The 25,786-nt window shown below is 34.1% G+C and overlaps 1 protein-coding gene across 2 annotated transcripts in view; it reads right to left on the bottom strand.

The window, feature by feature from the left end:
• Positions 1-25,786, bottom strand: part of LOC120624912 (zinc transporter foi) — a 51,314-nt gene that overhangs the window by 13,370 nt on the left and 12,158 nt on the right. The window contains exon 1 of one of the 2 annotated variants that reach the window (XM_039891709.1): positions 16,155-16,210. The exons of the other annotated variant lie outside the window; for it this stretch is intronic. The gene's annotated coding sequence lies outside the window, so the exon portion shown is untranslated. Of the gene's footprint in view, positions 1-16,154; positions 16,211-25,786 lie in introns of those variants that run through there. 2 annotated transcript variants of the gene reach the window in all.

Below are 25,786 nucleotides of genomic sequence, written 5' to 3'. Positions count from 1 at the left end.
GTTCACCGCTACGCCGGGGAGGTCATCGAAATCCTATATAATAAGAGTGACGAATATGAAGCTTAGAACCACCACAGTGCCCAAATGCAAGGTAGCGGATTAAGCACACATAAGGATAACAATTACGCGGGTAGCCGCACGCGGCAAAATCGTTGTATCACGGAACTGAACCCGTGACCTTTACACCGCGACGTCTCCAATCCGCGCTAAAATAGACTAGCGTGACTTAACCCAATGTGTGTTGAGTTTTGGTTCAACTTCATTCACTTATCTTTTTTTTGTTAAGTTATGTTTCTTTTATAGATGACTCGCGGATGCCAAAAACTTCGTCTGCGGAGAGTTTATGATATAACGTATATCATAAGCTCCCCGCAGACGAAGTTTTCGAGCTATATAATACAGGCAAAGCTGTAAACTCAAATAAAAAGTCAAAATATGATATTTAAGAGCCATTTATTGCTTTTATTACTTTTGTAATAAATAAATTATTAAAAAAAATTCTGACGATTGCGACATTCAATGATATTCAATGACAAGGTTATTGACATGTGCTGATCTAACCTTCAATTTTCTGCTCTCAATTAGGTATTCTATTTAACAAATGAATATATTTATAAAATGTGAAAGTTATATTAATGAATTTTAAATAGAATATAAAATGAAATAGTGAATGTTTAATGAAATGGCAGAGTCGCAGGAATATTTTACTCTTTCATCAATAATTAATAATAAAAGTTTTACTTCTTTCGCGCGTTATGGTTACACGCACCCCCTTTTTTATCCCAGGGAAAGAACGAAGAACGATTCCGAAGGGATATGTAAAAATTCGTAATAAACGCGGGCGAAGCTGGTACATTGATATTATTAATCGAGATTACTGCTTATTTCAGTTATGTTAAATTTTATTTAGGCAACTTAAAATTGGCAATAAAAAGAAGAAAAGCTGGATAAGTGCGGTGCACATAGCATTTCAGGCCGCGTTTTAGTTAACAACAAATCGAATTCGGTAATGGCACGCTCTTAAGTTTATCTTTAAAGAGGTCTCACATCAAGAAAAGTATTTTTTCACCTGTTTACTTCCGTTGCCTTCCGCGATAACCTATCGCAGCAGGAAGCAGATTGCGGACGTGTGTTTGTTTGTCCCATTAACCCGGTCTCCGCAATCTACGGGCCGAAAAATTGAATGTTTTGTTTATCAAAATAGGCACGGCACACCTTATTTGTAGGAATTCGCATTTTGATAATATTTATTTTAGACAAGCTATAGCCCGCGCACTACGTTCGCGTTTATCCCTACTAATCCTTTCCTATCCTATCCTATCCTACTAATATTATAAATGTCAATGTAAGTTTGTTTGTTTGTTACGCTTTCACGCAAAAACTACTTAACCGATCATCATGAAACTTTGTACACATATTTTTGAAAGTGTTAGAAGTAATATAGGATACTTTTTATCCCGATATTAAGCTCGGTTCCTTTGGGAGAGGGGATGAAAGTGTTTGACGATTTTACACCATAACTCCGACAAATTATAACCGATTTGAATAATTATTTTTGTACTATAGATGTTATAATATGTGTTTAATTTTGCCCAAACTTTGTGTAGATCTGATGAATGTGGTTGAAGATAGAGGACAGAACTCCTCAGCGGACAGCAGCAAATCCCTATAAGGCTTAGAGATACTGAATACTTTAATTTTTTTTAGAACTACAACTAAATTGTATGCCACATCTAAAAACAAAATCAAACGCAGACGAAGTCGCGGACAACAACTAGTTTCATATATATCTTCAAATACCGGTGTTCTCTAACGTAACAGGATAAAAATCTTAAAAAAAAAAATTAACTTATGTTTTTAGAATCTACGACACTAACAATAGAAAAAAGGTATTTAATACATTGAAACTTTTATTATAACGCATCATCTAGTTATCTCATCATCGGACCACCAAGTTTAACTCCAACATTAAGATTTGAGATTTTTGTACAATTGAATCAAGTCAATCACCGGAATGAGCCCAGAGACTCTGACAATTGAAAGTGTACAGTGTCAAACCGGGGCGGTATTGGCGGGGTGCATACTCGTAGCGCGGATAACCGATGGACGTTGGGGTCATAAGGTGCTGGATTGGCGACCCCGCACCGGTAAACGTAGGTCGGCCCCCAACGAGGTGGAGAGATGAAATCAGGCGAGTCGCTGGGAGCCGCTGGAGGCAAGCGGCCCAGGACCGTGGATTGTGGATTTCCCTACAAAAGACCTATGTCCAGCAGTGGACAACAATTGGTTGAGGTGATGCTGATGATGACTGTAAAACCTTATTTTGCAGAGCTAAAATGTTGACAATAGCGAACTTCAGGGTAATTTTTTTTTAATCATTTGTCACATGTCAAAAATACCTTGAAAATGTATCTATTATTAGGAAGTCTTTATTTATCTCTATTCTGTCTCAACTAACATTAGTACCTATTATGTTTAAGGATAGCCTCAACGATTCTAGACAATGAGGCAAGTCTTAACGGCTGCCTGTCGAATTTTCTCATTGTTTTCCAACTATTGTTGTGTTTTACAATAACCATCTGCTTGTTTACGGACGGTTGCATTTATCTACCTACTATTTTGTTATTTTTAATAGTCATAATTGACGGAACGTAGATGGCCTCCCTGATGATAAATAGAAAACCACCATAAATAAACATAGCGGCAATTCACAGGGCAAGCAAGGAATTTTACTACAAAGTGTCGCCATGTGTCCATCATCTTGAGGCCTCATACGCTTGTAATTAGACCGGCAACCGCGGCTTTAAGACCAGAACACAGCCATGCAAATGACGGTATTACTTCATAGGACAGTGTACTGTCACAAGAAGCTAAAAACCACATTAATTTATCTACGAGCAGTCTTAAAACCAAATGAATATATCTACGAGCAGTCTTAAAACCAGATGAATATATCTACGCGCAGTCTTAAAACCAGATGAATATACCTACGAGCAGCCTAACCAAATGAATATCAACGAGCAGCCTTAAAACCAGATGAATATATCTACGAGCAGTCTTAAAACCAGATGAATATATATACGAGCAGTCTTAAAAACAGATGAATATATATACGAGCAGTCTTAAAAACATATGAATATATATACGAGCAGTCTTAAAACCAGATGAATATATCTACGAGCAGTCTTAAAACCAGATGAATATATCTACGAGCAGTCTTAAAACCAGATGAATATATCTACATGCAGTCTTAAAACCAGATGAATATACATATATATATAATAGCAGTCTTAAAACCGATGGGTACTTACAGTATTCATATAATAATGAAATGCACAATCCACGATCTTTTTATATACTTTCAATGAAATAACTGTACAAAGCCACATTAGCTGTGGTATAATTTTAGGTGATATGGGGTCAGGGATAACAATGGCAACAGAGAAAAGGTCCTAGATACTAAAACAACAATAATTTACACCCACATACACGCTTCAATGTTATGTAAATTCGTAACAATATAACATAAATGGAATAATCCTTCTCGTACACTGGTTTTACAAAAATGTTAGCGTAGGCAGTTCTTTTGCGCACGTATGAAGTGCAAGCAACTGGACACGGCTGTTATTTTTGAAACAGGAATTGGGCGTGGGAGAGTCTTGATGCATTGCTATTCTTAGTATTTGATGTCGCCTAGTATCTTACTCGGTTCAAATGTATTTTACTTAAAAAAACGTATTTTGTGATCAACGTCAAAGAAGTAACATCTTACGTGCGTATTTATGACTCTAGTTTGAACTGATTAGCAGCCAATGCGTCAATAAAGACTGAATGAGATGTTTATTTATTTGTATACAATTATTATGTGCTGAAAAAGCAAGATATACTCGTATATATTAGTGATTACAGGCTTAAAGGCATCTCAGAGATAAGGAAATATTATTATGTTTGCATATTGCTTACTGGCTGTTTCTCGCGACTTCGTCCGCATTCATTTTGTTTTTTAAGTTTCCCGTAAAAACAGTTTATTTGGGAGATGTGTGGCATTCAATTAAGGTGCAGTTCTTAAGATATTAAATTACCTATGTAATGTGGTTTTTAAAAATAACTTTTCCAATTAACTCCTACTGCAAGACTAAAGTTTAAAGAAACTTTTATCTTCAAGCAAATAAATATGACTTGTTTACATCTGGCGTTCCGTGTCAGCAAACTTTTTTTTAATATATCGCACACTGATAATCAAACCGTCACTAAACAAAATTCGACAAAAATGAGTTAAAAGTGCCATCTATTAACGCTCCCCAAAAACTATAGTTTGCAAAAACACCGACATTAAAAAGTTACATAGAATAGTAGATGTCGTTAGTGTCGCTTTGCCCCCAGGCGCGGGGAGGGCGGGTAGCTTACCGCAACACTGACATATTTCCATTAGTGACGCGGACGGCGTAATGTTCACGTGGACTCTGTGCGGAAAACGGTCATTTTTTGCTTAAGGACACCTTTCTTCAAAATTATAAGGTAAGTTGAACTAACAATTACGAGAATAACGTCTTTACATAAAAAGTGTCACTTTGTCAATATTTTTGTGCATAATTTGTTGTAATTTTTACCCGCATAGTGTCTCTAAACAAAAAGAATCAGTTTTTCTGTTATTTTTGTGTTTAAAACAGTCAATCACTTACCTGAATACTGACCTTAAACTAAACATGTCAGGATTTCGTTATTTGCGAATTGAACTTCAATTATTTGTTTTTACGAAAAGTGACTCTAAATAAAAAGTGTCGGTTTTTTGCACTTTTTGTATTCAAATAAGCATTATAATTTGAATAAAACGTGCGTTTTGATTCTATCGTATGTTCCTTATTTTTGTTTGATAGAAGTTTTTTTGACTTGAGAAGTGTAGGTACCTACTAAGTACAGTTAAGAAATTCGATTTCTTGACCATTTCATGAAAATTTTATTAGGTATTCGCTATACAATAAGGTCGAAAATTTAAAAATCCGTGACTACGATCAGTGAGTCAAAATTTTGTTCAACCCCCTGTACAATGTAACTTTGCGTTTTAAAGAGCTAGTTAGTTATAATTTAGCGATTCGTAAGTAGGTACATAATAATACAAATAAATAAAATAAAAATAATTTTAAACGAGAATTTTTATTTTAAGATGATCTTTTATTTGATTTAAATGGCTTTTGACAACAATGGTTAATACTGTGAACAGTTCCCCTAGCACGAATCTTTACGTAATACGTAATGTAACATGACGTAACGTCAAAAAATTGTATGAAAATCTGACAACGCTCTACTGCGCGTGCACTCGTTACGATTGAATTACGTTTACGTAAATATTTGTGCTATACAGGACAGTATACATTGGACGTTGTTTTCAATAATATCTTTTATTTTTTACAGTTATCAATATGCCACGTCTCAATCCAAGAACTACTAAATTTAAAGAAATAATAAAGAAAATTAATACAGGTACTACTAGCGATACACCAATGGAAAATGATTCCGACAATAAAGTAATAACCGAGGATTCTGCTAACAAAACTAAGTTAAATGCTGCGGACCAGTCAAGTGTAGATTCTCTAAACTTCAGCACTGTCGTCACACAACAAAGTCGAAATAGGAATAATTCTACAGATTCTGGCAATAGCAACAGATCAGGTAGAGATTTTTCGCCTGCATCAGATGATGATCCAGAGTATAAACTCAGCCCTAATGATCATATATCTTCTGAATCAGACACAACTAAAACACACCTTCCTAAGATTAAGCAAAAACAAAAAACAGTCGCAGAAGTACATAATGTGTCAACACTTAACACTTCTCCTTCGTTATCAAGAAAATCAAGGTCTTCTTCTGCAAAGTCATCTAATTCATCGTCTTCTAGTTCATCAGGATCATCCACTTCATCGGCATCTTCCTCGTCGTCATCCAGATCATCTTCAACTTCTTCACGAAATGATTCAATGAGTGTGAACTCTAACTCTGCCACGCCATCGAAACGAAACTGTATTTCTCCAAAAGTCTTGTCTCCTGAAATAACGTCTTGTAAATTGAATAAATCTGCCTCTGCTTTACAAATAATAGCTATGGAATATGGGAGTGAATCTTTTTCTGATAGTGATGGCAAAATAATTAATAACATACCCATTTATAACCCATCCTCTTTAAAAAGTTTAGCAATAGAACAAATAAACAAAACAACACATTTAAATAATATCACACCTGAAACTATCTCTGATACTCACTCTGCAACACAAACACGAAAAAGAAAGCGTGGTAACAAAAAAAAACTGGCAAAGTTACTGAGAAATAAGGGATTACAATATTCGACGTCCTCAAAGCAAAAAAAAGTAATTCCTGAAAGAAAAATAGGGATTCCTTGTGGTATGAGTTGTCGATTAAAATGTTCGGAAAAATTTACCGAAGAATCCCGTCGCTACATATTCAATAATTACTGGCAAATGAGTTCCCTATCAAAACAAAGAGATTTCATTTCTAAACACATGACAGAAATCAAACCGAAATATCAATACAAAAAAATATTCAATAATAGAAAAGCTAAGCACGCATTTTATTTAACAGCAAGTAATGAAAAAAAAAGAGTATGCAAAATATTTTTCAAAAACACTTTAGGCATTAACGATCGCCCAATTCGAACAGTCATCGCAAAATTAAATTTATGTGGTATTGTTGAACCAGACCTGCGAGGTAAACATGACAACCATGGGACCAAAACATCAAGCGAATTATTGGACAGGGTTAGAAAACATATTGCGAGCATACCTCGAATTGAAAGTCATTATTTACGCAAACAGACGACAAGGGAATTTATAGAAGGTGGGAAAACATTAACCGATTTATATAGAGATTACAAAAAAGACTGCGAAATTGAAGGACTTGACTACGTGAAGCTACATATATATCGTAAAGTTTTTAAAGAAGATTTTAATATAAGTTTTTTTGTCCCTAAAAAGGATCAGTGTGAAGACTGTGTGGCTTATGAAAATGCGAACCTTGAAGAGAAAGAAAAAATGAATGAAGAATATACATTACATTTAAAAGAAAAAGAGTTAAGCCGAGAAGAAAAAAAACGAGACAAAGAATTAATTGATGACAATAACATAGTAGCATGTTATGATTTGCAAGCTATCCTGCAAGTTCCTAAAGGGGATGTTTCATCTTTTTATTATAAGTCAAGACTGAACTGCTTGAACTTTACAATTTGTGAGCTCAAAGCCGATTGTACTCATTGCTATTTCTGGACTGAAGTAGAAGGGCAAAAAGGTGCTAACGAAATAGGTTCTTGTGTATTTAAATTCTTACAAAAAAAATCGGCAACAGCATCGTCTGACCTCAACATAATTTTTTATTCAGATAACTGTTGCGGACAACAAAAAAATCAATTTGTTTTTTCCATGTATTTATATGCAGTGGCAAATTTGCCAAACATTGCCTCTATTACCCACAAATTTTTGATCAAGGGTCATACCCAAAACGAAGGGGATTCCGTCCATTCTATGATTGAGCGCCAGATAAAGAAGAAGCTTAGGTCAGGACCAATATAATATGTTCCTGATCAATATATAAGTGCTATTCGAGACGCAAAAAAAAGGGGCAATAAATACAATGTAGTGGAAATGGCACACCATGAGTTTTATGACATCAAAAAGCTGCAAGAATTCAAACTAACTAAAAATACGGAAGGGGGGGCCATAAAAGTAGGTGACATAAAAGTTCTAAAAGTTGAAAAGTCTGATTCTAACCATAACGTTAGAGTTTTTTACAAAACTTCATATTCTGATGAAACTTTTAAAGAAATTAACTTACTCAAGCTTCGACGGATACAACCTCAATTAGTGCCTTTGTATAATAATAAATTGCCATTAGCTGAAAATAAAAAGAAGGATCTGAAAGATCTTATTAAAAAGAACGCAATTTTGCCTTACTATGTATCGTCTTTTTACAATAATATTTTATAAAATGTTTTTTTTTGTCATTTTACTTTAGAAAGTTTTTTATGTTTTGTTTTGTGAGAGATTTATTGTTAAATTTAGAAAAAAGCTGTATCTCAATAGAGATGGATGAGTAATTTAATTAGGACTCACAGAAGACTGTTTGCTTTTAAGTGATATTATTATTAACAGTGCCAAAATATTATTAAGTACCTAATGTTATTAGTTCTATGAGAATTTAAGAAAGATTTTCTGACAATTTATTTTCATTGTTTTGTAACTTTAATAAATAAGCATTATCTCTTAGAGATAGGATTAATTTAATTAGAACTCACTGAAGACTGGTTGATTTAAGTAATATTAACATAGTCTTAATATTTGGGCCAATTATTAAGTAATGTTATAAGTTTTTCTGTCAGTGTGATTTACAAACAAGTACATTTTTATCATTATGTGTGAGGCGAGGATGTTAAATTAATAAGTAATTATAGTTAATAAAGATGGTTGATTTCTGCAGTGGTAGTTTTAATTAAAAAATCATTATTTTAATTTTTGTTCCTTAAATTACTAAGAATATAGAGACATTTTAACCTAAATGTTTTAGATAACATATGAATGAATCTAATGAAAAAGTGACACTTTCAAAAATTTTGTGGAAAAGTGACACTATTTCTGGAGAAAAATTAAAATATTTCATAAAATAAATATAAATAACAGCTATAATTAATAACAAGGAGCACTAGGCTAGACACAAATATTATTCACTTAAAAAAAATGTTTTTTTTTTACATTTTGCACAATATGCAACTGTTTCTTTAATTAGTAACTTTAACATCATTTTCTGAAAAATCGTGTTTTTCGTTTAGTGACGGTTTGGTTATCAGTATGCGATATCTATTATCATTAGATAGCGAATGATAAACGCCTTATCGAACGAAAAACTGAAGCCTTTGAGAGTATCGTTGCACATCGTTATAAACGTTACTTTGCGGTATATTGATAAAAATAGGATTTAGAAACAATATAAAACCGTCTCGAGTGTTTTTTGTAGTAGCAAAGTTTTTTAGTTAAAAGAAGCGGCGATAACGCAGCGTACAACCAAGTTTAACTCACATTCAAATTTGAGATTTTGGTATGAGCCCGCAGACTTTAACAATACACCGTTGAAACTTTTTGAAAAACTAAAATGTTGACTATAGCTAACTTCAGGGTGTCGGTTTCTCGTGACTGTGTGCGCGCGCATCGTAAATATTTACTCTCATCATTTTTCCCTAACGCGCCAATAGAAGTGTAACTTCAAAAAAAGGAATGTATTTTTTACTGTTATTATTCCTTACAATCCTTACTAAATCTGGAAGTATATTATGTATCTATTAAAGGTTTTTTTTTACGGTAGCACTGAGTCATTGTGCGGTGAGCTACTCGTCAAAATGATAAGACTAAATTGTTTATTAGTCATTATTAGTCGAATGCTAATGTTATCACAAGTTTGGCACAATTACCGTTGCATCAACCGTATTTTATTTTCGTTACAGTGACTAACTGATGTCTATAGCGGATAACGAAACGCGAAGACGAATTCGTTATGACTGGCGTTTTCCTCCGGATCTGCCCACGTTGTAGTCTGAGAGCTGGCGGACTATAAACCTGAGTATTTTTCACGCTCTGACTTGGGCTTGTATCCTTTTCGTAATCTACGTCAAATTATCTTATATCTTTAAACGAGCAATTCTTGTATATATATAATTGGAATCTCGGAATCGGCTCCGACGATTTTCATGAAATTTAGTATACAGGGGGGTTTTGGGGGTGATAAATCGATCTAGCTAGGATTCATTTTTAGAAAATGTCATTTTATTTGTTTTCCGGTAGTAACCGATTTGGTGCAACGAAGTTGCACGGGTCAGCTAGTTTCCCTTTAAACCATGCCATAATACATATTTTCTATACGAAATAATAACGTTCGTTCGTTTTGAGGCGACGTATAATTTAACATACTATAAAGACCTTCTATAGACCTCTGAAGTATTATGTAGGACAATCATTATCACAATTTAAACAGCCTTCAAAAATGCCAAAGAAATTTTGCGAGTTTATCCTCCTTTCGCGAAGGCATTTATTATTTTCGTGGGGAATTAGGGATACAGTACAACTGAATAGTAAATTCAAGAGAAGCTCCGGGTACATACATAAATCTATTATTTTTTCTCATTTCACTAGATAGTAACGATTACAGTCTCACTTGGTAAGTGACGACACTAGCATCATGATAGATCCCTAAATAACTTAGCTGAACGTCCTTTTAGGTTGGGTGGTAATTAACTAAGGGATCGAACCCGGGATCTCCCACTTACAAGACCACGCTCACCACTATGCCAGGGAGGTCGTCAAAAGTCGTTCCTAATAATTATTCTATAGAATAATCCCCTGTACAAATCGTCCACTTACTCCTGGCGCATTATGCAAGCGTTGTACACTTACAGCCAAGGCCGTCTAAAATTGTAATAAGTTAATAACAAAAGTCAAGGCGAACCGCGGAGCAGACTAGTTTATTTATTTAATTAATAAAAAAAATACATTTACGTAAGCGATTTTTGAATCGTAACAAACAATAAAACCTTGGCAGTTTTTTGAAAATAGGTTAATTGTTAATTAACTTATAAGTTATAGGTTATTTTTGTCTGGTGGGTGGCTTTGGCCGTGGTTAGTTACCACCCTACCGACAAAAACGTACCGCTAAGCGATTTAGTGTTCCGGTGCGATGTCCCGTAGAAACCTATTAGGGGTGTGACTACCATACTCCCTAACAGGTAAGCCCGCCACCATCTAAGACTGCATCATCACTTACCACCAGGTGAGATTGCAGTCAAGGGCTTATAAAAGGTTCAAGGAATAATTTTCATTTGGCTGATGACGATGATGAGCGTATGCTCCGTTAATGGCATAGCGGCACAGTTGAAAACTTACGCTAACCACCTAAACAAATTAAAGTTGGCGTTTCACAGGGGTCATTGATGTCACCCACACGTTTCATAATTCATATCAAAGAAATGCTTGCACTCTATATAGTTAGCGGCGATGTTATCTATAAAGGGAATTTGCAATTCTCGGTTCACACAACCTGAGAAGTATACAAGCAAAATTATTTTATAACAAACAAAGTGAGGTTTTCAATGATACAGTGTTTTAATAGGGTTCACGAAAATTTTTCTTAAATTATAAAAACATCGTCGTTATTACGAATAAGGGTCCAACTGTTCTTGTGATTTGAAATTTACATTATATTAGTTATCATTAACATTATTACATTTTGTAAACATTTTATTGCCTAGAAATAAGCCCCAATTGCATCTGTGGAACTTAATCGTAGAAAAAGTTACAAAGGTTGTTCTGGCGATTTAATATACTTCCGCTAAAAGGAGAGCGTCTATGGCTGGTATTTTATGGTAGCATCGGTGAATAAAGACTTAAGGGACAAAGTGACTACTTAAAATGGAACTAATGCCTTATAATTTATTATGTTATCTGTTATGGATTCTAAATTCCTGTTGCCCTTAATCATTTTAGAAACCTTACGATTGCATACGTGCTTAATTAGTATTTAAATAAAATATAAAGACGTTCGTTTTGGAAACTAGGTCGTTTGTAATTACGCCTTTATTTGTAGGATAAAACATGTTTGTCATGATAAAAATCCCTATAAATCTACGGAACATCAGAAAGGCACCATTTAGTACCTAGTAGGTACCTAGACAAACCTACCAGATGACAAATTATGATGAGCATATCACCTATCGTTCACACAGATAGACTGATGATAATCGCATACCTACACGAGTAGCGTGCACTTCGTACATGCATAAAAGCACTGCCTAGTAACTAAACTAATGGCTGATGCCGAAGATGATACAAAAGTCCAACAAAACAATCACGAGAGTCAAATTGCAATCGACGATTCTCAGTAGACATTTAATATTACTTTATACTAAGAATCGTTTTGCAGACGCGCAAAAAATCTGTCTGTATGGCCTTCCCATCGTCCGTTGAACCAAACGTGTGCCGTATAATTTTTTTTGCATATTTAAAATATTACTGTTCTAATATTGACTTTACTTTTCAACAATAAGACTCAATTTGCATTAACGCGTACCACTAATATCATCGACAGACGTGCCAACTTTCAACTCCTCTATGGAGTGGCAGGTTACCATCGATTTGGCATCAGTTTATACGCACATATCAGGCCTAGCATTCCGTTAGCGACGCAGAAAAATTGTTTGCGCTTAATTTGCATGGTTAACTCACACATTGGCATAGCTGAATCAAAGTACGATATGTAAGCAAGATAAAAATGATTTTTTCCGTCAATTTAGAGAATTTTGGTAATTTTACGGATTAAGACAGATTTTCTTTAATAGGTTAGTTTCCAGTATGTAAATTCACACCCGTGTTACTCAATATTAGGATGTTAATTATACAGTCGTATTTGGAGTATCAAAATACTGCAATGTCACGAGTTAAATCGATCCTATAAGTATTGTTTTAAAGCTGACATTACTCCACTCGTATCAAAACTTTTAGCGAAAGTGTTGTAAAATAATTTACGACTTTAAACGAGGGTCTATTTTATTTTGTCATCATTTGGTCGATTATGGTCATGGTCATTACGCGAAACGACTCTATTCCGACCAGCCATTTGTTGGGACATCTGTACATGCTTTTATAATTTTGTATACTAAAAACGGGTGCAACGAAATATGACTTTTAGTTATTATACGGAAAGGGTCATATTTAAATGCATTACGTTTTATTACGAGGCAATAGGGGCTATTATGTAATCTATACAAATACATAAAATTGATGTAGCACATAACATGATTATTTAAACGAAAGACACTAGTATTAAGAATCTATTGTTTTTTTGTCCATTAGGGCATCTATGTATTAGGAGCTAGTTTCTGGATTCATCGATGTTCTCGCATTACTTTGTAATTATGGATCTTTTTGCCTTTTTTCTCTTTTCTATTGCTGTTTTATCGTTTTGCTTTCAATTTGTCAAGGGTTAATATAAATAAGATTGGATTGATAGTAAATATTCTATGCCTAATACGACAAGTGACGATGCAAAATAACCTTTAAATTTTTTTTCGTCATGAAATTCGTTAATGTGGCTTATTTACTTGCTTAAAGGAGGTTCCCTTGACGATATTTCCTACCTTCAATTTTTTATTTTATTTTTTATTTATTAGCTTTTCAAAGGAAACAAACAGTACTATTACACATAAGAGTAATGCCGTATTTTTATATCACATAAACCAATGAATAGTAAATCAAAGTCAGTATTTTGTAATCCGTTCTAAACGTTATATATCCTATTGTTACACTGGAACTATAGACGTTCGGGTACTAAAACCCTAAAGTGGCGAACCCACGCCGATGGTACCAAGCGTTGGTAAACCCACAACACACGATATCAAGCGAGTGGTTTAAATGCGGCACAAGACCCTGGAATTTGAAAATACCTACAATAGACCTATGTCCAAGAGTGGAAAAGCATTACTTTATATGATAATGGTGGAAATTAACTAGCTTGACTAGCTAAAAAAAAAATGTTTTTCAGGTTTCCTCTCTGTGTTTTCCTTCTATTAGGCAACCATCAATAAAGAATAAACAAACATGGAAATGGTTAAAAGATATTAGATGTCGATTTAACAGTGTTTATTTCGACTCGACTCAATTTATATAATTGAAATGTGAGCTTTATATCTTGTGCAATAAAATGTTGTTTCAATCGAATCTGTGTTGAGTTGAATGCTATATTATATCTCTCTAGGACAACTGGAAGCTGCTTATCGCTTTAAGAGTGAAAGCGGAGCAAACACACAAACATAAACCTTCTTTATAACGAGATAGCGATTTATTACCACTGAGACAACAAAGCAAGGCTTTATACACTGTAATGATGCAAGGATTTTGGTTAAGATTACGCTGGCCGGTTTATGAAGTTGTTGAGAGGAAAAAATTTAAATGTATTTTTTTTTGGGTTCAAGATGTATAAAATTGTGGTGGTAATTTTCTGTAACTAACAAATCTAATCAATACTTTTTATCACCTGAAGTTTGAAGTGATAGTGAGAAAATTCGATCCTTTTACTTTGCCTACTACCTTGAGGACTTCTAAGACCTGATGACTGGCTACTAATGCTTTAAGCAGTATTATTTAAAATCGACAGTTTCGACATAAAGTTTAACGTTCCTAAAACAAATTTATATGAAAGTTTGTGTTAAGTATACGGATGTGTTAATTACTATTAGGTACATTTTAAATAAAGCAATAAATATCTGTGAACGAGTTATTAAAGCATTTTATAGGCCTCTTTAAATAAAGGAGACTATGGAATAATCGTTTCAATACTTCAACTGTTATTTTAAACTACATGTAATTATGTAAAGGAACCAGGCCACAATCCTATTAATTCACCAATTTTGTAAAATTAGATTACCTTATCTATACGAATATTATATAAAGCTTAAGCATTTATTTTTATTTAGTATGTTTAAACAAGCTCACCTCAGTAATAACCGGTCTGATTTAAACAAAAACGATTTATGCAAATTAACTTCATTATTTTCCTAAAAAAGAGATGTAATATTATTTGCCTTTGATTAATTGGTGGAAGAAGTTAGCTGAAGATAGTAATAATAATCCTCATAATTTTCAAAAATAATGAAAATTTTCGTACGTTACTGATTTATTTCTAGGTTGTAGATATTAATGTAGTGTATCCATGTTAACCTTATGAGATAAAGTTCAACAAATAGGATAGTTATCACTTGATGTGTTTATTTATTTTATTTATTTATTTGGCAACGCAGCCCGTGAACACATTACAGTTGCCCAATTCGTCTCCCCGGGGCTATTAAAAGAATGTATGAACGAGTAATAACTACAACAAATTAAATGAAATTAAAACATAAAAATAAGCTATATAACATCAAGAAAAAAAATACTATAATAATAATAACAATAACCAAAAATTCAAATTCAAAATAATATTAAAAACAAAACATTCAAACGAATTTTTAATATCTTAGATTACCTACTCTCTAATAACATTTTAATTTGCTTTTGGAGCTGAAGAATGTGCATTTATGTATTTATACTTATTTGTTACATCAAGTTCAGAAACAAAAAAAAATAACAGTCACTTAAAGTACGTAGTACAAGAGGCGGCCTTATCGCCCTTATTATATGTTTGTGTGGATAGCGCATGCTTAATACAGAATTAAATAATGATAAAAAGAAGTACTTTGGTATTTAATAAATAATATACCACGAAACAAGGCTTCTTTTATAATTGGCATCATCAGACATAATAACTGCCTCTTTGGCCATTGCTTAGCATGTTGAACTGTGGGGCACGAGTTCCTAGATTGGTATCCCGAGTACCAGTACTAAACCGGAGTCAGCTAACTAGGCAAATTTATCCCCGTGCATCAGAGAGCACGTTAAGCCTCCGTCACGATGATTAAAATTTTACAGCCTTTGAGCCAACACTTTGCAGCTGCGACCTCTAAAGTTACCTACCTACCTTGATAGGAAATCGTCATCAATCAATATCATCAAGGCGAGATTTAAGACGAACTATTTGGACAACGATGCCGTGGAATTTAAAAAATAGGCTACCTTTGCACGGCTTCACAGCTAAACCCGTTTTTCCGAAATATTGCATAGAGGTAGCTTGCAAGTTAGTGACGGACATTTTAAACCGGGAAAATAAACAGTCCCTTTGGATTTATAAAACACCAGAACAAACACGTGCAAAGTCGCTAACAACAACTAGTATCCAGTTCGCGTCTTTAAAAACTACGCTGTCATTAGATTACACACAGGTTTATTTTGTTTTAATAATATTTATGTTACATATTATTAAGTAAGAATTTAGCTGTCTTATGTTCGCTGTTAGTGTCCGCAAGACTCCTGAAAGATACTAAATTTTTGTTCACGTCGCATTTCTATATAACAGTGTTTTCTTATCGGTAGCTAATTAACATAAGTATTATTTAATAAAGATAGTTTCTAAACAACCACACAACAATTAATCACATTTCAGATAAAAAAAAACGTCATAGACACGTGAAATTATTTATGTAAATGTAAATAGGCAATAAAAAAAGAGTTTCTACTTACGGACACGAGCTGGCACCTCTGCGCCGAGGCGAATTTAAAATTAGAACGCTGCCGAGACGCACGCGCAGCGAACTGAACGGAACGATAAGCTATCGGCAACGATAAGCGGCCGTTACGACGTAACTAACGACACGAGCGTTACGTGGCAAAGAATACGCCTCCGACAGAGGTGACGCGATGATTTGTCATTTTATACCTACGTAATACGTGGTATATATAGATTCAAGAAATCTGTAGTGGGATTGTGTAAGGTCGTTGATATGTACAATTAACTGTTCCTTACGAATTTGTTCAATTAAAATTTGTCCAATACATACTTTCATATTACGACTTGTACCGTCTGGCCGTTACTCGACTACACCATGAGTCTTATGCTCGTATCGTGATGTTAATAGCCCCTCGTAACTTCTTCTTTCCTTAAGGCCTTCAAACATACCAAACTCTTCAGCTTAATTGTTTGTATAGATTGCCATTAAAGGTAAATTAGTATACAAGTTAATACCGGTGACAAACAAAATTGAAGTTTGTTTTTGTGATTTCGAGATAAATTGCTTTTTTTTCTAATTTCGATGATAAATTAAAACATGGCATGACACAAACATACACAATATGTTAGAGATAATAACTGAGACCGCGACGAAGTAATTTGCTCATCGAGGCACGGGGGTGAACATGGACAGCACCAATTTCTTTATATTATTTCAACAAAAAATTTAACAACTTACTAATCTCTGCCCGAAACGGGTATCGAACCCAGCCGTCGTGATCCTTAGTTAAAAATAAAGTGTTTCAAACATCAACATATTTATTTTAATCAAATCACACTTACATGAGACTGCAAAAACGGCGCGGTTGCGAATAACGACGTCAGTATAAAAATAGCGAGTAACGACAAGTGGCGTCGCGTGACAAAGACTAGCCAATGCGGAAGTGGACGAAGCCTATTATGACGTGTTGCTACTCTTTTTCCTCGTTCTATACCTTCTTACTCGTGGAAATATTGTATTCGTGTTTCATAAATATTCCACACGTGGTGCTTTAATTAAACGGCAACGATAAGCGCCGTAAGGACGTAAGCGCCTAAGAATGATGATTGGGGGGCGGCGTTACTTGCCAAAGAGTATGGGTACTGTGCAGATGTGACGCTTTATTGACCTAACGTGACAAGGTCTTAGAGACTGAATGACGTGATAGGTGCGAATAAGCCCTTATCACTACGAGTATCAGCCGAGTGTATGCACACATACACCTCAATTATTCATTATCCAGACAGACAGCGGGAAGCGACATTATTTTTACTATGATAACTACATAGTAAAAAAAAGGTCGCTTCCCGCTGTCTGTCTGTCCCTAGAAATGCTTAGATACGACGCAAGGGATTTTGATCCGTTCTTTTAAATACATAAATTGGTTCACGAGGAAGGTTTATAAACTAATAATTTTTGATGTTTCTAATATGATGTCGGAAATAAACACATTTTTTGCGCTTAAAATACAAACGCTGGCTGAACCCTACGAGATAAATCTAAATAATGTATACTTATTATTTTAATTTTACAACTTAAAAATGTCTAAAAAAAGCTAGCGATGTTATATGTTTATCTCCAAAAGATAACCAACAATAACCATTTTCCAAAAAAAAATACGTGTTATTTACAAAAATATTTTCAATAATACAGTATTATTCCATAACCAATTTAATCTACACACTATCCGCACTATAATCCCATCCACATCAATATAATGAGTAGTACCTACATGTGTCGTATGACGCACGTTTTACTTCATGACGATTTCGGACACGTCGATACATACCTTTTAGAAGGTCATGAAATAATTTAGTAAACTTATGCATAATAACCACTATTGTTATTAAATTAACTTATAACAAAATGACTCAAGAACTAAAATTGTAGATAAGATAATAATAGAACATAATTTGAATGAATTTAAGTAATTGAGTGAAAATCTGTGATTTCGAAATTACTTTAATCTTTGATTAAAGGTGAGGTGAGGGTTTCGTACCTAAAGAGTGACACGTCTTTCGGCCTGTCTATCCGTCTGGCAATAGGTTGTATCTTAGATTGTTAGACAGTTTAAATTTTCACAGATGATAGAAAAACTTTATTGCAACAAAACACAAGGAAAATTTAATAGTACTTAGAGCTAGGGTGCAAAGGTGTCCCTACCACTAAAAGTGATCTTTTTAAGGCAATCAAATAGATGATGTATATTTGTTGCCACTTTAACAATAAATACTAAAAGCAGAACAAAGTAAATATTTAAGGTGGCTCCCAAACGTGATTAATTTGGCAACAAGTAGACGCAATATATTCACTTTAAAACTAAATCATTAACTTAAAATAAAACAAATACTTAGGGTGAGATCCCATTCAACAAACATGACTTTTTGACGTTTTATAGATGATGCTACGGAACTGTTAGTGCGCGAGTCCGACTCGACTTGTGCAGTATTTTTCTTATTTTTTTTAAACGGTATTTTTATTTCATCGATATCCTGAAAAAGTTCGCTATGTATGTTTTGTTGTAATATACAACCATAACAAAACTAATAGTTTTAGATATTTGCAATGCTTTCTGTGTGGCTGTTTGTGCGCGTTAATCTTCGAAACCGATTTTCTGCTAAAGGGACTAAAATTTTACGCGGAAAGTCACAAGCGACTGATAGGACTAAAATTTGGTCTCTAAGGTCAAACGAGCAATAATATAGTTAAAGACTATTTGCTGTTACAGACTTTACACGCACTTGTTAGTGTTTCTGCGGGATAAATAATATTCCCTGGAAAAAAGTATACATACGTGCCTCGTTGACCTAGAGGTTGGCAAGTTGAAGTATTGGGTCACGAGATCCTGGTTTCGATTCCTGGGTCGGTCGGTCCCAGATTTGCTAGTTATTGGGGTTTTCTAATAAATATATTCTTTTGAATACTTTTCTAATATTTTTCTTAAATGTAAAAAAAACTACACATCTATCAATTTCCGAGGAATGTTATAAAGTTATTTGTTAGTTTTAACAGTAAAACAACAGCTATTCAGCCTCTGAGAGGAAACACGTTAATTTATACCTATTAGTGCCGCTATATTGATATGTTATTCAAATACAGTTTCGTGTAGGAAAACCCAAGCGAACCTTTCGAGGTCACATATCGTTATGTGAGCCGTGCGCCGTTATGATAACTTTGACGTTTCAAATCGACACGTATGTACACATTTCTCTCACTTAGCAAATTGACTTTTAGTTACGTAATCATTCAAGATTATTCAGAGTATGTTGATAAACTTATAAGTACAGACTTAATTATTAGAATCTTAATTATTATGTCTTCCACTATAGCAACTCAGACAGGACCGAAAAGAGAGAGGTTAGGGTGCACATCGAGGTGTGGGACTGAATCCCCGCCAATTTTCAAACTCCGGGAAATTATTAATAGACTCAATATAATAGAAAATTCAATAATAATCACTGGCCCGACCGGGGACCCAGGACGTGAACTACAACCGAACATACTAGACCAACGAGGCTTATCTACAACTAATAACCAACTATGAAGTGGGTGGAAAATATACATCAATACGAATGTTTTAAAGGGAAATAATTATTTGTAATCGATAAAATCTGTAACAACAGAACCGATTTCAATAATTATTTTATCATTAGAACGCTGTTTAAACCAGATGATATTTCAGTACTACTAAGATTTCAGCCTGAAAAATTTAATTTGTAGAGAAAGTCGGAGGAAAACGCGCTAACACAGTGCGTTATCCGCGTGTTTGAGTATTAGGTGCGCTTCATTTACGTAGATACTAGGTATGTACTACAAAAAAAATAGTCTTTAGTTGTTCCGAAAGAAAGAAATCCGTGGAGCTCTTGATTTGAAAGTATACAACGTGTATATTATTAACTGTCTCTGAGGCTTATCTGTGTAAACGAAACTCTAGTAGTTTTTGAGTAAACCACTGCTATAGGTTTTTCTGAAATTAATCAGATACAGCCCTATCATCACATGCAAAATTAAAATCAAAATGCAAATCGTTATTTGATTAAAATTTACAGGTCACTCACAAAAACGCATTAGAAAATAACACATATGAAAAATTAGATACAATTATAATCAAAAAACGTTTTGTAATTTATTTGTGAAAGAATACTATTCTACTCTAGTGGTAAAACATTTTTAAAACAGGAACATTAGTTTGAAGTTAAATCTTATCAATATTAGTTCAAAGTTTCGATTACAAATTTATTATCAAAAATACATTTATATTTAGGTCGCGAGGTTTCATTCACTTATGTTGTGTAACATCTGCGATATTTATCAGTTAATCTTTGATAAGCAATAATGTAAGTAGATACATAGGTTCTTCATTCATAAAGAACCTAGTTGAGAGGAACCTGGGAATTTAAGTATAGAATTAGAATAATTAATATTTTTGAAAAAAAAAAAAATCTAAGTAGAGTAAAAAAATATTCAGACCTCTATTAAGTTGCTGTTCAGTGTACATTGAGCGCACCACTGATCACTTGAACACAAAAACGAAACTAACATAAGAAGCGCAAATATCACCTTGGCAACATAATATAGGAAGACGAAGTTTTCCTCACTAGCATATGCGAGCTGCTTTGCTCGAATAAGAAAACTTTATTTATTTATAGCCCCCGACGAAAAAACCACGGGATGTTATAAGTTTCACGAATCTGTGTGTATGCGTGTGTTGGTTTGTTTTTTTTTTTTTGTTCTTTAGCCATGCTTGATGAAAATCGGTCCAAGATGGCTGCTAACATATTTTTTTACAACTAACTTAATATGTTTAACAAATAAAATCCTACCGACAAAGACATGCTAAGCGATTTAGTGTTCCGGTGCGATGTCGCGTAGAAACCGATTATGTATTAGTATGACTACCATAAACCCTTACCTGTAGGGGATATAATACATAGTCCGCTTTTATCTTAGACTGAATCATCACTTACCACCAGGTAAGATTGCAGTCAAGGGTTAACTTGAAGTGGAATAAAAAAAAGATTACAATTAAGTATCACAACTTTCAAATCCAAGATGGCAGCCACCACAAAATGGCAAATAACATTTTTTTTTCACATCTCGCTCAATACGGTTATCAAATGAAAAACTACCACTAGTAGTAAACTAAACATTATTGCAATAAAAAAAATACGGGTAGCAATTTTCGTGTAAAAATACTGCGTGATATTTCTCAATTCAAATCTTATTACAACCGCAGGGAAATAGATTTCAGTACATAACAACCCCGCTAAACCTCAGTTCTTTACTTTTAGATAAAAGGCATCTTAAAGTGATATGTAAAATCTTTTTGAGTTACCTACCTACGCCAGAAAATGCCTATTCAGTTTTGCCTTGAACTTGGCTTCTCTAGTTTTTAGCCTTATTTAAAGTGTCTGCAGACATCCAGTTCAGTATTGATTTCCTATAGCTATTTTAAATTCGTGCGGAGAGAGATATCATTGTTAATTCGTTTGACCTATTATTACCTATTACCTATTTATTATAACTTTTTAAATGGACACAATTATTAATGGCAATTAAAATTGATTGCCCTTGAATTTCGTCATTGATCGTCAATTTATGCAATACCTATATTAGTAAATTATGTGACTAAATAAAAAATAATGAAAAACGTGTGTGGAATAACTTCTAACGACTAGATGATACTTCTATCTTCTCTATCAAAAATTTTATCTTACGCCTTATTCTACGTTTGTAGAGAAAAAGCCACTACCAATAGAAAAAAGGTATTTGATACATTGAAAGTTTTATTATAACGCTAGATAACTCTAGTAATCTCATTATCGGACCACCAAGTTTCACTGAACATTAACATTTGAGATTTTTGTACAATTGAATCAATTAAATCACCGGAATTTGCCCGCAGACTTTGACAATTAAATTGTGGACACTATCAAACCTTTTTTTGAAAAACTAAATTGCGACTAATTTCAGGGTGTCGGTTTTTTGTGACGGTGTGCACGCGCATCGTTTAAAGTGAGCTGGTGGACGACTGCACACGGTTTTGCAACTACTTTCATCCTATTAAAAGCGTGTAAAAATGTGCGTGAGCATTTCTTTACTTCGTATAATTTCACTCCCAGGATTTTTTCCTTACGCCGCTAAAGAAGTATAACTTACAGACATGCTAATTTTTAGCGGTATGAAAAATAAATTTGGAAAAGCTGGTAGCAGAACACCAGCAGTAAAATTTGTAATACTCAAATTTTCATGCGGTTTCTCTGTTCAAAAGCTGTTGTGATAGAGATGGTTCTTATAAATAGATGTGTAGATCATCAGTTCATTTCCTACTTGAAAAAAGAGTAATACGAAATTCAAAGAAGAAAAACTAAAAAAAGAAGGAAAAGTTAGAAAAAAAGCTAGAAATTTTGGGAAGGTAATGTTACTTCGTTGCTAATTCCGAGACATGACGATAACCTATAATAAATAAAAGATAAAAGCATCAAGTAGTCTCCCGAATTTACAGCTGATATAACGTGTTTGGGCTCATCAGACTGATCACTCTAAGACAATTTTATTTCGCAAAGTAAAATCACAACCCTAACGGGTGAGAACTGACATACCTAATATAAAACGTACAAAGCAAAAGAAGCTTTTTTGCTCAGACATTCGGTTCATATTTGCCTGCGCGTAAAGATTACTTTCAATAAGTGAATAAAATTTTGTAGTGCCTCGCGAGCTAGGTTGGACTTTATTGCGTTGTTCTGTAAGTCGCTTTCTTATTGTCATTACAGATTGATGCTTCTGCACTATTTAAGTAATTGTGGTATGTTGTCTAGTTGCTCTATTATAAACCTGATACATGGTGTTTCGAAACTCATAAATTGTCAACAGCAAATTATGCTTGTAAGCTTAGAATGTTATTTGAAACGGTTGCATATAATATAGCGTTGCATGTGGTAGGTAAGCAAAAAGAAACGAACAAATTACGTGAAGAAAAACATAAGCTTACACACCCCGCCTATACACCCGACCAATCGCTTTGCTTCACCAGCCTGCGCTACTATTAACGTACTACTTCGTTTGTTCGGTTGATAAGACTTGATGGTAAAAAGCCTTTCCTTAAGAATATGAATGTTCCCCGTCGTATTCCGGGAGTACCCTGAGTTAAAAACCTTCGCTCCTAAATTTTCCAATCCCAACCTAGGCCAATTCTCACCTATTAACCGAATGAATAATGTTTTTAACAACTTAAGAACCTTGACATTGACATTTTTCATGACAATTTATTTAGCTTTAATGCGAAATTAAACATAGAGTAATATTTTTTATTTTTTTTCTTAAATCTTTATTTTCATTTGTTTAATATTAATTCTTTTATTCTTACTATTTTTGCTTTTAACCTAATGTTGTGTATACCTGTAAGTGATAACTGTACTCGGACAATAAACTATAATCTAAAATTATTAATGATAATACAGTTGGTATACCTAATGAAATAAATAAATAAATAAATCTACCATAATACAAAATTATTTCTTACTAATATTTCGTGTCTGCTTCGTATCGGCAGCGTCCGAATTTGAAATCTATTTCAAAATATCCATTCAAGTTAAATGGGTTTCTTTCAAGTAAATTGATTTGAGAACACTATATCCAACCGCTCTTTAACCGGTTTAATACACGAGTAGACGGGGCAAAGAAAGATACTATAGCGCTTCCTTTAAGCATTTAAATGCGTGATCGAACAGGAGCGGTCAATCACTCCGATCAACGCCTACTAGGAATCCAATTTCGTTCCTTAATACATTTTTAAAATTTTAACGGTTGCACTCTTTGTATACCGTCATCGGTTAGTAATAAATTTTAGATAACTTGATTACGTATTCATTTACCAGCCCTAGAATGAGCCCTTTTGAATCTTTGATGAAGTTATAGTCGAAAACCTTTTTTACCACAATTTCATATGAATTTATTTAGTCCACAGATAAAAGAAAATAGCTTGGCAGATTGCCATATTATTCGCTTTCCTTTTGTAATTAGTTGGAGACCGATGTACTCGTATATGCAAATGCAAGGTTTAGTTAGTCTGAAAGGATTTTACAATAACAACTCTTAAAAGTGAAATTAGAAATCTACTACTAACTAAACTAGATTTTTTCGCTAACTATATATTTAAATCACTTACCAAATTAAGTGTTAATCCGTACAAGTGAGGTCAAATCCAAACACACAGAACCTTTAACTAAACTAAAACACCTTCAGGGGATGACAGGCATCCCGCAACTGATCATAAAAGACAACAAGCACTAGCATTTATACATATAATTTGCGCGGGAACAAATGACCAATGCGGAAGCAGGAAGGATGCGTTTTTGTGACAATTCCAATTTCAAACGCTCCATTAGGCAGAATTGTTCGCGCCCTATTGTTGCGCGCGGATTAACTTTTTTTTTCTTAAATCTAATTAGATGAAGCGATTGATCCTGGGTACATGTTATAGTATCTGCATAGAGGTTTTTTATCCTCATTCTTCTCATGCTTCTTCTTTTTTCATGCTTCTCGGATTCATCATCATTGTCATTATATGAAACCATTACCGGTCCACTTAAAAGTTATAACGCACATAACTCAGAAAAGTTGATGCGTTCAGAAAAGTTGATGCGTTCAGAAAAGTGCGTGCGTGCGAGGTTCGTGCCGGGGTTCAAACTCTGCCTCCTCAAAAGTAAAACCGCACTCCTAGTCAGTAGGCTACCACTTCTCGGATACACTGGTGTTCAATTGAAAATAATGGTAGTTCCTTAGATTAGCTCATTCAATTTGTGAGGGGACGCATTGCCTCGTGTATGGAGATCTTTAGAAACGAGGAATGGGTGGGTATCAACTAGGTAGCGGTGAAGACGCCTTGCGGTTCGATAAAGGGGGGCGAGGGAGGAACTAAGTCCAATAGTTCTCTTTGAAACATATCTTATAGAACACCGATAGACAGGCATCCGTGCAACGACGCTCTAAACTTTGAACTTTTCAATTGACTGAGTCTACCTAGGAAACGTACCTACCTACCTATAATTTTAAGATCAATACAAACAAACAGGGTGTTTTTTTTATTTACATACAAAGACGATGTCTCGTTCCTTCAGATGTCTCGAAAAATAAATCTGATAAGGAATGCGTTTTATCCAACCCCATTATGAAATAGTTTATCTAAATGCCACAATCGGGGTATCATAAGAACGGGCTTTACCTACTACACTTGTACATTCTAATACTGGTTTAATTCTTTTTGCGCCGCATAATTTTTTATTCATTATAAATAAGCGATAAAGCAAAACCGTTACCTAGCCGATCTCCGAAGTTTATTATTCGAAAAATCTCAAATAATCACGATTAATAAATGTTTACATGTAAACTTTGAAGGAAAAATTAACTCTTAGTCTCCAACTAGCATAGTTTTTTAGATATCAATAGCAATAAACCTCTTGATTTTTTCTTTAATTACTAAAATTATCATTTCACTGTATTTTTGACGTGACGTCTTATAATTCGATGGAGCCGGCTGCACGCACGAAAAAACATGACATGACATGCATGCGGCGTTACCTCGCTTTGAGGCGTTCCATTCAAGGC

Source organism: Pararge aegeria, chromosome 7 (assembly GCF_905163445.1).
Source record: "Pararge aegeria chromosome 7, ilParAegt1.1, whole genome shotgun sequence".
In the NCBI taxonomy this organism is placed as follows: domain Eukaryota; kingdom Metazoa; phylum Arthropoda; class Insecta; order Lepidoptera; family Nymphalidae; genus Pararge; species Pararge aegeria.
The sequence above is the reverse complement of the archived record's forward strand: the minus strand, read 5'-3'. Positions and strand labels throughout refer to the sequence as shown.